An 11,587-nucleotide genomic window follows, 5' to 3' on the forward strand; every position below is an offset into this window, starting at 1 on the left:
CTTACTAGGATTAACTGATATACCATCCCCAGTAACCACATGGCCTAAGAACGCAATCTGACTCAACCAGAATTCACACTTCTTCAGTTTATCATACAACTTCTTCTCCCGTAGAATCTGTAATACTAACCTCAAGTGTTCCACGTGCTCTTCCGTACTCCTCGAGTATACTAGAATGTCGTCAATGAATACCACTACAAACCGATCTAGGTACTCATGGAAAACCCTGTTCATCAGATCCATAAACACCGTCGGAGCATTCGTCAACCCAAAAGGCATAACTAAGAACTCATAGTGGCCGTATCAGGTTCGAAAAGCAGTCTTCGCTACATCCTCCACTCTAACCCTCACCTGATAATATCCTGACCGCAATTCGATCTTCGAAAAGACCCACGTTCCCTGCAACTGGTCAAAGAGATCATCTATACGAGGTAAAGGATAGCGATTTTTCACAGTCACCTTGTTAATCTCACGGTAATCAATGCACATCCGCATTAACCTGTCCTTCTTCTTCACAAACAATACTGGAGTTCCCCAGGGCGAAACACTAGGTCAAATGAATCCCCTGTCCAGTAATTCCTGCAATTGCTCCTTCGATTCTCGAAGTTCTGCTGGAGCCATCTGGTACGGAGCTTTAAAGATCAGTGCCTTACCGAGCAGCAACTCTATCGCAAACTCCACCTCACGATCTGGAAAAAAACTGGGTAAATCATCCGGAAACACATCTGGAAACTCGTTGACTACCTGAATATCCTCGAGTCTCAACTCATCCCGCGGCGGTTCCTCCACACAAGCTAGGTACACCTGACACCCGTCCAAGTGTAACCTCCTCAGAATCTATAGCGCTGGGCTCACACACGATCCCACGAATTCATACCCCTGCTCCTCAGGAGGTCCAAAAACTACCACCTTTCTACGACAGTCGATCACAGCATAATTGGAGAACAACCAATCCATCCCCAATATGACATTGAACCCTGACATGTCGTATATCACAAGATTTACCAGTAGCAGCTTCCCCTGAATTTTCACTGGGTAATCTACCAACATCTTCCTACAGAAAGATACACTCCCAGATAGTGTAGTAACAGACAACACCTCATTCATGTCTCGGGTCTCAACCTCACATCGTCCCATAAAATTCACAGATTCAAAGGAATGGGTTGCACCTGAATCAAACAAAACAGGAGCTTTATTTGAAAGTAACAATAAGGTACCTGTCACCACGTTCCCTGCATGCTCAGCGTCCGCTAGAGTAAGAGAGTATACTTTGGCCGAAGCTGTATTCATCTGAACGGTTCTCTAAGGTATCTGATTGCTCCCTCAATTCACACTAGATGCAAGCACGTCTTGCCTCGGTGTATGACAATCACGAAACATGTGACCTGAATGGCCACAGTTGTAGCAATTATCCCCAAATGACCGGCACTTACTCTCGTGCCATCTGTGACATCTGATACAACGTCCATTAGTCTGGCTCATCTAAGAATCCTGGCGCTCGACATGTTGACGGTAGCCCGAGCCCTTGTTCCTCTTCTTCCACGATCCCTGACGAGAACCTATCTGAGAACCAGAAAGTACCATCCTCTTCCTCGATTCCTGATCCACCTCATCCTTTCGGATACTGGTCTCAATCATCGTGGCTTTATCCACCAACACCGAGAACTCACGGATCTGAAGCATACCCACCAGTCTGCGGATATCCTTCCTCAGGCCTTTCTCAAACCTCCGAGTCTTCTCATACTCGCTCGAGATCAAACATGGTGCAAAGCAAGAAAACTCTATGTACCGAACCGCATACCTCTTCACCATCAAACATCCCTGAGTTAGAGCAGAAAACTCATCCGCCTTCACATCACGTACCGAAGCCGGGAAGTATCATTCAAAGAACACTTCCTTGAAACGGCTCCACTTCATCTCCTTAGGACCACCCCTCTGCTTCTCCAGCAGATTCACTGCAGTCCACCATTGACTCGCCTCCCTAAATAGCTGGAAGGTGGCATAAAGGATTCGCTGCCTATCCGTGCAGCGTAGGACCTCTAAGATCCTCTCAGTCTTTTCCACCCATCCTCTGCTATCATTGGGTCAGGTCCTCTAGAGAATGTCAGAGGATGCATGCGTGTGAACCTCTCAATGGTGCACCCCGCAGTAGTAGGAGAGCCCTCGCGTCTCCTCACACTCCGCCCAATCTCCCGTAAAACCTGCCTCGTCAAACCCCGAGGCACAGAAGGAGACTCATCACTTGCAGTCTCCTCGGAGCCACTTCCCAGGTCATTATCCTTGGGCTCCATGCTGCATCACAATAGGAATCTATTAGTATCCCTATAACACATACAGTTAACACAATAATCTACACTAATCGTGTTAACTATTCTCTGCCAGGTCTAGGTCTATTCTATCACACTGACATGAAAGTCATCAATGATCTACCCTGCTTTTACTGGAATCGTCATCTTAGGAAAAACACGGAATACCATCAACAAATCCCAGTTTAGCAACCGAACAACCCTCAACCAACTCTACCCATATCCAACATCCTATACTCTGGTATGTACTCACAGCTAAGCCTAACCAAGTCTATAAGACCTAACGACCTGATTAGTTCTGATACCAAGTTGTCACGCCCCGAACCCAGAAATTGGACCTGAGGGTGAAAATGTAATCTAACCTGTCATTGTATCCGATAAAACATCCTAAGATACAGTACAAAGGATGAGGGTCCGACCCTGTGGGGTTCCCAGGTACCCTAAACACATCCAAACACAACAGAATATACGTAGCGGAAAAGGTCATTCTATATATATACAGTACCATACCAGAGTATATACAAGAGCAGAAACAGGCTCTATCAAAACATACAATCGGGTGCCCAAATACATCTCAAAATGGAAACCCACCAAAATACAGTCCTAGCACTTACCCAAGCGCTAACCGTAGTACACCGGCTACTACGCTCCCTACACCAGGACGCTAGTTCTGATTACTCGAAGGACCTGTAAAAATGTACGTACAGCAAGGGTGAGACACCTCTCAGTAAGGAAGAACACAAGTTATATCAGTGTGTGGCATTTGAGTGTTATCATGATACAACATACACGCAGTTAAATGCAGTCCAGTACTAATTTCACAACAGTGCCTACAAGCACACACACACATGATCAGCAATCTCGGTGTCTTCACACCCATCGGCCCAAAGCCAGCCCGTGACATACGGCGTTGGCCCGTAGCCAACTCGTTTAACACAGCACCACCGGCACATGGCTAGTCCCCTACTCCCATGGTATCGTACCGCCGCTAACTGGTGGATCCACACCCTTCAGCCTGATCTGCTGGAATAAGCTCACGCCCTCGGATATAGAGCTGGACCTCTACCAACCTATGGCCAGTGATTTCATACCCCCTCGGATATAGAGTTAGACACTCTCAGTATCTAGAACAATTAGGAACCGCGTTCCTACTAGCATTTAAACAATCATACACACACATGCATGCTCATATAACCAAACAAACCACACCCATTTGGTAATCTAAAATAATGGTTTTCCAAACATATACAGTTTAAAACAAGTCAAGGCACGACCATCCCCATAACATTGTATAAATCAACATATACGTTTGGTTTTCAACAAAACCAGGGATGCAGCCCGTGATCCCCCTTTTTCCCAAAACTGTAATCATGAAAAACCCATAGTTTTTCCCGTTAGATCCCCCTAAATGAGTAACCAAAACACACACAGAACCGTGAACCACAGTTCGACCGAGTCTGATTTCAAAAATAACCGATATAAACACAATTCCCATTACCTTTTCCCCGAATAGCCAATCCCGAACTCTAAGGCTCCTAAACAGCGAACCGAATTCCAAAACTTACAAATTACAGTATAGAATATACTCACAACACTGTTCCCTACAAAACTACCGAATCAGAATTTGAAAACAGAGCCTTACCTGGATTTTATGTCAAAACCTGAAAATCTCCGGAACGGGATTCCGATCCGTAGAACTTGTAGAGAATCCTTCCATGATCCTCGTGGTAACTTCAGATTCATAATTCTAACGACGAACGATGAAGAAATCTAGAGAAATAGAGAGTAGGGAGAGTTCTAGAGAGAGAGAGAGAGAGAGAGATATTTGAGTTTTTTTAGTTGAGAAGTAAAGAGAATTCTATTTATAGCCCCTTTGACTTGAGTGTCTTCATCAACGAGATGGTGTACTCGTCGACGAGGCTCTATAGTCCTCTCATCAACGAGACAGAGGATTCGTCGACGAACCCTGTTATCACCGGTTCCTGAAACTCCTCAGCTTCTCCTTGTCAACGAGCCTTTGAACTTCATCGACGAGAGATGCATGGCCTTCGTCGTCGAACTTTGGCTTCGTCGACGAAGCATGTTCAAATACCAATTTTACCCCTCTCTTAATTATTTAAACCTATCTATCACGGTTCGGGTTCTTACATTGCCCACCCCGTGTTGTCTGGTCCAGGTGGAGGAGGAGAAACGTAGTGCTTCCTAGCAGGCCCAAGTTGGGGCATTATTGTAATGCCCCGAATCCTTAAACCCGGGTTCGGCGCGTTATACCTGATAAAATCTCTGATAATTCATAATCCATGATAGATGCAGTGGAAAACATAAACATAATCTCCATTTAATATAAAAACCATAATTCATAATACTAGAGTTTACTACCCCTATATAACATCCATACTATCCATCCAACACCTGCATTACCATTAATCTACATAACTTCCAAAACATTTTTCACAATCATTCCTTTCTCAGTAAACTTAAAACATAAAGACATAAAATATAAATATTTACATTCCCCAAAGTATTATCATTATATACGCTTTTTCTTTTATGATTCTCAAAAAGGCTAAAACCCTCGAGATTCCCTAAGCTCGATCTCGAGGAAATCCTAAAAAGATACATTTATATTCGGGTGAGACACATTTCAATAAGGGAAGAAATAATATATTAAAACAGTGTGTGGCTGACATGAGTTTACATAACAACATATTATTTAACATTTGAAAATCGTTAACATAATTTCTGAAATCAATTCTCTGATCCTAACCAAACACATGCAAAAGATTTAACCCACGAGATTACCCAAGGATAGGGGTGATTACCCGCCCATACAAGTAGCACCCCTCTACTCTGATATTTAGGTAACCCTAAGGTCACTACTAAAGCATACTAGAGCACTCACCTTATTCAGTAAGCCCTCAAGTGATAAATTAATCTCGTACTCACACCGTTCAACAATAGCTTACTGGCAAACGTCATAAGGATAGGGAAATCTACCCGCCCATACAAGTATGTTCCCTCTGCCCTAGTACCTACCACATTTAAAACTACTAGTGCACTCGCCTTGCTCAACAAGCCCTCAGGTGAAGAGTGTGCCCCGCCCAAACGTCACATGTTCTACATACATAAATACTTCTAATATCATAATGCATTATTCTTTCTGTCATTATTCAATCATATACATATGTTCATGCTCATAGCTTAAACATTGCATTGCATTTCACTTTACGTAATCATCAACATTACATCGTTCACATTTGTCATTTCATTCCTTTATCATTTCATTGTCATCACATTGCATTTTCATTTCATTTCCTTCGTACTACAGCTGGTCTTTAGCCATCATCAATTAGTCTACATCTCTTTTCAGCTGTCATCAGTTAATCTATATAGAAGTGTGCTAGAATATGCTAACATGGCTATCTTTCAGCTGTCTTACGTTTACATGGTTGCATTTAAGTCAACCCACATTTAGTATTTAATTAATGAAAATACAATTTTCATTTCTTACATAATTATCCTGAAAATATTTTTCACTTTCATCAGTTCATTTTCGCATATACCTATCTAATAAACAGTCCTAAATTCGTAAAAAAAAATAATTTAAATGGTTGACATTTTAAATTCATACCGAGACATTACATGTATATATAACACAATTCATTTTCCATTAAATTCATAAAAATTTTGGTTTAATATATATTTTTTCTCTTACTTAGTTTCTTGAACTACGCCAACAAGGACCCCGAAAAATACCTACGACGCTCACTCGGACCCTGAATCAAAAATTCTAATTCCATTAAATCAATTCTAAATAAAATACTATTTTAATATTTTATAGACCCTTAAATACCAAATAAATAATTATACCCTCAAATATAACTAATTTGCCAAATTTCTCAAATCCTACTCTCGCTTTGGAGTGGAACCTAGAAAACCCTAATTAGAAATTTACTCATGTCAAAATGACGACGATCATGACTAGGACCCCGTGGTGGTGTCTGATCGTCGATTTAACAGTAGATTTAACGAGAAATTGATAAATTAGGAGAAAGTTACCTTACTCTAGGAATGGTGCCTACGTCGCTCCCACGACAAATCCGCTTTAGTAGAAATGTTGGTGGCGGAGCTAGAAATCCAATGACACATTCTGTTTTCCGATCGGTGCTCGTTAGACCGACGAAATTGAGGAGAGAGAGGAGGAGGACGGAGGAATGAGACGGAGACAGAGAAAAGGGAAAGTGACGGACGCAGAGAGATTGAGAAAGATGCAGAGAGGAAGAAGATGGAATTGGATTTCAAAACGAAATCCAATCCATTTTATTACATTTAATATATATTATTTTAATTTATATATATATATTTACTTTAACTTATATTATATAATAACCTTATATATATATATATATATATACATATTTTATATCTTTATTTCAATTTTTTCCTTTTCCACACTATTCTTTTTATTTATTTATTTAATTAATTCAATAATGTTTAATTAATTAATTAATAGTTAGTCTTAATTTTTTTTCTTACTATTTCTTTTTATTTGTTTATTTAATACATTAATTTAATAGTGTTTAACAAATTAATTGATTAATAATTTTAATTAATTAATTTTAATTTTTTTTCTAGGTTATTACTGTTATAAAATGGTATCAGAGCAATTACCCACTCGAAAGTGTGATGAGATTCACATAGCCTGAGTTTGGAAATATGGATTTGCAACGAGAATGTTGCGTTCTATAAGTGGGGGAGAATGTGATACCTCGTGAATGAAAGACTTAAAGGATTAGATGTTACTATTCATATTAACAAGGTACATCTTTCTTTTCAAGAGCCTTCCCATAAGAACTCCACGGTTAAGCATCTTGGAGTAATCTTTGGATAAGTGACCTTCTGGGAATTTTTCTCAGAAAATGTGTGAGTGAGGACAAAACACACTAAAAAAGACACGTGTTGGTATGTGGGGCCAGTCATTAGTCCGATAGGGCCCGTCCTCCTGTTGTCTGGTCCAGGTGGAGGAGGAGAGATGCAGTGCTCCCTGACAGACCCAGGTTGGGGCGTTACAAAATGGTATCAGAGTCATTACCTAGTCGGAAGTGTGATGAGATTCACATCGCCTAGGTTTGGAAATGTGGGTTTGCAATGAGGACGTTGCATTTTGTAAGTGGGGGAGAATGTGATATCCCGTGGAAGAAAGGTTTAAAAGGATTAGATGTTACTACTCATATCAACAATGTGCATCTTTCTTTTTGAGAGTCTTCCCATAAAAACTCCACGGTTAAACGTGTTTGGTTTGGAGTAATCTTGGGATGGGTGACTTTCTGGGAAGTTTTCTCAGGAAGTGTGTGAGTGAGGACAAAACACACTGAAAAGGACACGTGTTGGTCTGTGGGGTAAGTCATTAGTTTGATAAGGCCTACCTTTCTATTGTCTAGTCCAGGTGGACGAGGAGAGACGCAGTGCTCCCTGACAGACTCAGATTGGGCGTTACAATCATGACCTTATATTTTCAGGCTTTTGGCTTTAGGATATTTCATGACTTTATGTGTAGTGAAGTTTTGCACTTCTATTCATTTTAGGTACAACTATGACTATGCCTAATCCTATTTTAATTGTTATATATTCCTAGAAGTTGAAAAAAAAAATTCTGTCATATTGCGTTATAATTTACATAAAATTTAAAAACAGTTTTTTTTAAGTTTTTAATAATAGTCAATATCAAGAGTTTGTATTCTCATTTTTTTTTTCAAAAAAATAAAATAAAATTTGGCTCCATGTGTTTTAGTTACTGTAAAAAATAAACAAATATGTAATAACCTAAAATTATGTCTACTCTGAATTTGGTTATGAAAAATATTTTTTTATTTTTTATTTTTAGTTTTTCAAATAGTTCCGAAAATCTAACTTGTTTTTTAGTTTTATAAAACTAAGAAGTTTTGACACTAAAAAAATAAAAAAAATTTGGCACTATCCATGTAAAACCCCAACCCCGAGGGGCTGAGATATTAACTTTTTACTACTAATTTACAACGGAAGCAAATAAACTTAATTTTTATTAAATCAAAGCGCTAATTATCCATATTACAATCGTTTATTTCAAAAGAAGAAAAATTACACAAACATAAATATCTGAAACCATACTAATATTTCTAAACAAATCTTTATTTTTCTATCCCCACCCGCATGCTTGCTAAGCCTGATTTCCAACATGCTCTTCAGAGTTATCTGAAATAAAAATATGATTGGAGTGAGACGACGCTCAGTAAGTAAATAAGATTATTATTAGTGTGTGGTCAAAATGAGTTTTTTAAAAAATTTTGTAAAACAATATTTAATATTATAACTTCAAAATTTCTTTTAGAATAAATATAAATTTAAAAATTTCTGTATAAAACTTTTGTCAATAATTACAACAGTAAAATTTTATAATTATATACTATAACTGTTAAATTAAACTTTTAACTTTAAAACTGTAAAAATATTTAATGATAAACATACATATACTTTTCCTTATACGTTTTCCTTAGATCATCATTTAAGCACCAAAATGATCCTTTTCACGTAAACTTACACTTTTCCTTCAAATCATCAGTAACTTTGTACATGTAATTAAATATATATAAACATATATTATAAAAATCACCCTTAGGCCTGTTTGTCGTAAGTCATGTTTACCCCCATAACTGGGTTGTGCGGTACGAAGACTGGACTTACCTGGCTGGCCTGCTAAACTAAATCAACGTACGTAAACTTTAAGTGAGATTTTCCTTATTAAGTCCTGGTCCGAAACCGGGCGTGCACTCAGGAGAAATCCACTAACATAAATAACCACTCTATAAACAGTGTGGGTGCACTCTGATCCGTATAAACTTTAAGCTACGGTACCGAACATCTGTAACTTTGAACTTTCGTTGTCATAAGGGGTTTTAAAATCATCTTATTATAATTTATGCAATTTAAAATAATATCGTAAAAATCTCATCTTTACTCATATTTTCATAAAAAAAAATGTAACGTAGAAATAAACTCATGCCACACAATTTTTGTGTTAAAAATATATATAATTTTATTTTTGAATAGAAAGAAATGCTAAAAATTTACTCGAAGGGATTAAAATATTTCTTAACCCAAAAATAGATGTAAGTATATTAAAGATAGAATTGGTATAATTAAATATACGTAAAAATAAACTCATGAAAATTTTGTGGAACTAATTAACATAATTGAAATTTACTTATAAAATAAACTCGGGTATGAATTTTAAATAAAAAAAAACTAACATAATCAAAATTTACTTACCTTCTTCCTTACGAACACTGTAACTATCTCTTAAAAATGAGATCGAAAAGAGTGGGTGATCGAGAACTTATTCAAAAATTCTCTCTCTACCACAAATTCTTTCACTCACTAATCCTTCTCTTTTATTGGAAAATTATTGTGAAAAATGAAGGTTGAGAGCTTCCTATTTATAGGAAAATTTTGGGGAAGAAATGGAATTTATAAAAGTGTGGGGAGATGGGTGAAATTATAATTTTTTTAAAATTAAAGAATGGGCAAGGGATGGGTAAGGTATGGGTTGAGTATGAGATAGGGATGGAGGCCATGTGGGAGTGTTTGCCACCATTCTCATTAAATAAATTTTCAATTAACCACTTACCTAATTAATTAATTATTTTATTATTTTTCTTAATCATTATTATCATTATTATTATCATTGTTATTACTTTTAAACTATTTTTAGTATTTATTTATTTTTGAACAAGAATTAAATCTAAATTTTGAAAACTTATGTGGGCCCCACACAACTTCGATACCCGAATGGATCCTACGTTACTCAAATAACTCTTATACGATTTTATGCATCCTACATAGCTTTGAGACTCGTGTAAACCTCTATACGGTTTCGGGACTCATGTGAGCCCCACACAGTCTTGTGGGCCCCGCATAGGATATCTATATTATTATTATTTTATCATATATTTCTACAAATTATATCAGTCAAAACATGATTTTAGATACTTATTTACGTATATAAACAGTGTCTTGTGACTCCAGGACTCATGTGGACCCCACATAGTCTTGTGGGCTCCATATATGATACCTATATTATTATCATCTTATTATGTATTTTTACAAATTATGTCTGTTAAAACACTATTTTATGTATATATACTTATTTATGTGTACAAACAGTGTCTATCTTATTTATCCTATGAAATTTCATTTTGACCAGGCTGACCTCCAGGGAGCGATTGAGCCGCAATGGTCTCTGAGCACTCGGTAAGATAAGGTCTTTCTTAGGCATCAAACATGGAATCAAGGATCCTACAGAAAAACACTTCTGTATTGATATTAACTTAATGACCATTTTTATTATTATTTTATTATTGTACTTTAATTTTATATATATATATATATATATTTTTTTTTTGGGTCATCACAATCCATTCGTACAAAATAGTCTTATTTTTTTATTTCTAATTTGAAAAATAATTTCAAAAAGGCCATATTGTTTTTAATTTTCTAAAATGTATAGGAAAGTTAGAAAATATCTTTTCATTATTTTTGAAATTTTAATTTCTTATATAATTTTGAAAATTTGAAAAAGAATGTAATTATTGACAATCTAGAAATACAAGATAAAAATATTTTTCACAATTAAACAAATCATTTATCTTTTTTATCTCTTTAATAAAAAATTTAGAAAATTAAAAAGTACATTAGTATTTTATAATTATTTAAAAACTAAACATTAAAAAAAAATTGTTTTCCACAACTAAATAGGCCCTTAGGATTGTTGATATCACAACGAAAAAATATAAAAATAGCTATTACAAACAAAATCAAAAAGTTAAAATTTGCAACCCATTTATTAAACAACAAAAAAATGAAATTGATAAAAATAAACTAAAAACCGGATTGAATTGTGTTTATTTTTGTTATTGGATCAAATAATAATGAATCAATATGATTTCAATAATAAAAATTCAAAAAAAAAAAAGCAAATTAAATGGTATCAAAATAAAAATAAATCAATTATAATTTTTTTTACTTAATTATTATATTTGAACTCTTTTTCAGTAATTTAAAAATAAATATATTGTACACGAAGGCTGAAAATAAGTGATTTTTTTGAAGATGTTTATTATTTTCAAAACTTTTGAAATTCAGGAATATTTTTCTTTATTTTAGTTTTAATCAAAAGTTTGTTCACAAAATTTTAATCTACAAAATGAAATTTGAACATTAAATGTGTTGAGAATCGAAAAGCTTGT

Source organism: Malania oleifera, chromosome 10, assembly GCF_029873635.1.
Source record: "Malania oleifera isolate guangnan ecotype guangnan chromosome 10, ASM2987363v1, whole genome shotgun sequence".
NCBI lineage: Eukaryota > Viridiplantae > Streptophyta > Magnoliopsida > Santalales > Ximeniaceae > Malania > Malania oleifera.